Raw genomic sequence first — 4070 nt, forward strand, 5'->3', positions numbered from 1 at the left:
GTGAACCTGTAAAGGCAAGATATCACTTCTGATAGTGTGGTAAAGTCTGCTGGATGCTGAAAATGGGACAATTCATTGGAAATAAATTATTTAAGTCAAGTTAACATGTCTTTCTTTGCCAAAAATTGTCATGTGAAGTCTGACTGGAGATAAAAGATATCTTTGTTTTAATGTCCAGATTTCTAGAAATGATATAGTTCGTTTCTGTGAGGTTGGTCAAGAGACAATTAGATTTTGCTTAGTAGTTCTGCTTAATCTAATTAGAAGCCATCAGGTAAAGGTCTGCTGGCCAATGTCACACTGTCTTCTATCTGAAGTTGTATTTGGTGAATGCTGCAGCACATCACCTGGATTGCACTCCTTCAGGACCCACACAAGCATTCCTCCAGCTGCTGGGAGTGCCTTGGGCTAATGGCTCTCAGTTGAGTTCCTCTTCAAGAATTGTCCTTGTTAAATAGTTGCTTCTTCCAAGATCATGCTCCCTTCCCAGGGATATACTACCTCCAGTGGTTTGTCTATTTAGGGTATTCCTTCACCTTAAGATAAGTAGGAAGGGCTCTCCCAGCTCCAGAAGGAGCTTGACTACCTCACATTTCAACTTATTTGTTTTTGCCCAATATTGCTTTCTTCACTTCTTCACAAGCGTACATGCTGAGAGCTAATAAACTTGCTGTGTTCAAATCTCTGTCTCAGTGTCTGTTTTCTGGGGACCTCAACCTGCAACATTTTAGGATCTCATTTCTAAAATAGCCATTAACATAAGTGGAGAAATCAAACTTTCAGCCCTGATATATTCTACTAAATGCAAATCAGTGGCTCTTATATTTTAATTTAAAATAATTTTTTTCCATTTATTCAACTATATTTACTATGATTCAATTTGGTTGGCAGCAGTGCAGTATTATCTTCTTGGAAACTGGTTAAAAAATTAAAATCTGAACTTTTCTCAGAATCCATAGGAAGTCATTCTTTTCTTTTCAAAAAATTATCTGTGAGCAGTTTCCATTTCATCGCAGCCTGATGCTACAACCTTGCAGAGAGATTGCTGACCATTGTCAATGATATTTGAAAATTGGAAATAACAGGAAAGACTGAAAGTGGACTTATGTCATTTAATTTTCAAGAAGGGGAAGAGTGTCATTGTCATAAGTGAAATATATAAGTGAATTTTTGTGGTGAGCACATTGATAGAGTAAAAGGTTTGTGGTGGGAATGTTGTAGTGATTGATGAAGTTCCAGAAAGAGACTTGGACTTGATAAGTAGCTGTCCAGAGCTGGGCAGATCAGCTATGGCAGGAAGACAGCCCGACTCTCTAAGATTATCTAGAGTCCTAGGCTGGCAGGTGCCTCTGCCATCCTCAGCATAAAACTTCCCTCTCCAGGTTGTCACCATTTCCCACTTAATGAGAAGAGGGAAAGATCAGAGTCTTTCTTCAAGTACTCAACTCCTCAACATACTGACAAGGTGCACCATTTGTCTGAGTCTCCACTCTGAAGGTGGTCACAGGAGTATGTCTTCCATTGGCCACCGGTGGGGAGCTACTGACTTGCTTTTCAGAAATCGGCCCCTAACTATTGTGAATTCATAAAGATTTTTTGTCTGCCAATTTGGAACAGCAATTCATGGGAGAGCAAATTTTTCTCTATGAACTGGCCTTGAGCAATTTGGTAAGAGACAGGAGGTGATAAAGGGGGTGAGAAGGGTGAATCTAGAGTGAATTATTTCTATTCCAATCATCTTTATAACACATGTACTCCATCTCTGGCATAATAAAAAATGTTTCATGTGTAAAGCCATCTTCATAAATGCCATATTTTAGGGGTCCACAAAATACTCAAGCCCTGACCCTATGTTCCACATTCTCTCTGGACCAAGAGATGTATGACTATCAAGAAGAAAATGGGTAGAAATAAATGGGCAGACACCCAGACAGGTCTGGCACAAATGTGGAATTTAGATACTGTACACGGAAGAGCACAGTGAAAGAAGAGACCAATGTGTGGAGGATAAAGGAAAATTTTACACTGGAGCTTCTTGGGGAATGCATTCTGAGCCTTAGTGCCTGGATAATTACTGCATATGAACTTAAAGTAATAAATTACAAAATATCTGGGCTCCAAGGGACCTTAGAGATCACCTCCACCAGACTCCCAGTTTTAACAAAGAAACAATAGAATCTCAGAGGCTGGCAAGTAACTTGGCCCAATCACAGCTAGTTAGCAGCTTGAATATCCAGATCTGTGTTCTATCCGTAGTCCCCTCAATCTTGCAGTGAGGGTAAAGGGGAGATAAAAGTGAAATGCGATACTCAAAAACCTAGAAAATTTCTCAGAAAATGTATCTCAAGCTGATCAAGCCCGGACTTTCTATCCATATCAAATCTCTCAGTTTTGAACTCTGAATCACTGGCCTCGATCCCTTGTCTGAAATAGAGGGGTAAATTGCTGTTTAGCCTGATGCCTGAAATGCTGATGTGCTGTGAAGAGCACTGGGGAGAAAGGTGTGGTTAATGTGGTGGAAAGCCTGGTCCCAAGGCTAAAACATAAGATAGACCTTGGGGAGGTGGCAGAGGAAGCATCCTGAAGCAACACCAGGGAGTCTCCTAGGGAAACTTTGCCTGGCCTGTGGCTGCAAGAGAAATCTTTTCTCCATTGGCCAGACTTATTCACTACATGAAGCTAAGTAACAAGGGTGTTCACTGGGATTCTGTCCTTTTCTTGCCTCTTTTAAATGATTTTTTTTTAAGTGGAGGAGAGTGTGAAGAAAGGTAATACCAGATCCCTATCCAAAGTTAAAAAAAGAGGAAAGAAATGTTTCAGTAATTTCACTGTTCTTTGTGACCCAAAAACATTCCTTGGAAAAAATGGGACTTGTGGGTCTCATGGATATTTAAAAGTTTTCTCCCCAGCCACACTTCCTCATACTATTAATTGTTCTAAGGCACGGGTAAGCTATAGGCATCCTGATCTTTCACTGATTTCCATGAATCCACAGCCAGCACCAGCAATATGTTGCGCATCTTCCCTAGTGTTTTCTCTAAGCCCTGAGTATAAATATTTTTATGGGCAGGGTCATGGGGGTAAAGGGTAGTGGTGGCAAAGACTGGATCTCATGTAGGTGCTAAAAGTTCCTAAATTTGTATAAATGTTTACAATTTACAAAGAACTTTCAAATACAGCCTCTTATTTGATTCTCAGAAGAACTCTAAGAGGTAGACAGGATGACTATTATCCTTTTCTTTTTTTCACAAATGAAATACTAAAGCCCATGGAGGTATAAGAAAATTTTCCCAGATCACAAATCTAGAAAGTAGAAGAGTCAGGATTTGAATTGATGTCTTTTTCTGTATGGTTTAGTCTCTTTCTAATGGATGGCTTTATTATAGGCAGAAACTTGGCCAGGCGCAGTGGCTCAAACCTATAATCCCACACTTTGTGAGGCTGAGGTGGGAGAATCGCTTGAGGCCAAGAGTTTGAGATCAGCCTGGGCAAAATAGCAAGACCCCATCTCTACAAAAAATTAAAAAATAAATCATAGGTAAAAACTTAATCCCATTTACTCCATGACAGAGAATGAGCCTCCAACGAATATGATGAAGACATAAAATGAAAGGGAAAATAAACCAAAACTGTCTAGTTCTTTTGCCCAAGATCTTATTCAGTCCTGGACTGTTTTCAGAGCTGAAGGTTTTGGTTATTATTATTAGCTGGAATTTCTCCAAAATGCTTGGTTCAGGTGCTGTATAAAGATACAAGACATAAGTTCAAGATATAAATTTGGGAGGGGCAAAACAATTACAGAGGAATCCTGGACTGTACTTCATCCTGAGAGTCCTATGTCTTGAGACTGTCCCTGATTCTGCCAAGAACTGAAAGTTCATATTTAGTAAGCTGAAGAATAAGCATAAAAATGATCCACCTCACTGGCATCCTCCTATGTCTTTTCATTCCTAGATCGCACTTGCAATAGTCAAGAGAGGACATTTCCAATCTAGAACTTCATGGTCCTTGCCTTTAGTAGAAAACAAACAAACTAGCAAGCCTTGAATACTCAGAAGCATTCTGTTACA

Source organism: Pan troglodytes, chromosome 1 (assembly GCF_028858775.2).
Source record: "Pan troglodytes isolate AG18354 chromosome 1, NHGRI_mPanTro3-v2.0_pri, whole genome shotgun sequence".
NCBI classification, from domain to species: domain Eukaryota; kingdom Metazoa; phylum Chordata; class Mammalia; order Primates; family Hominidae; genus Pan; species Pan troglodytes.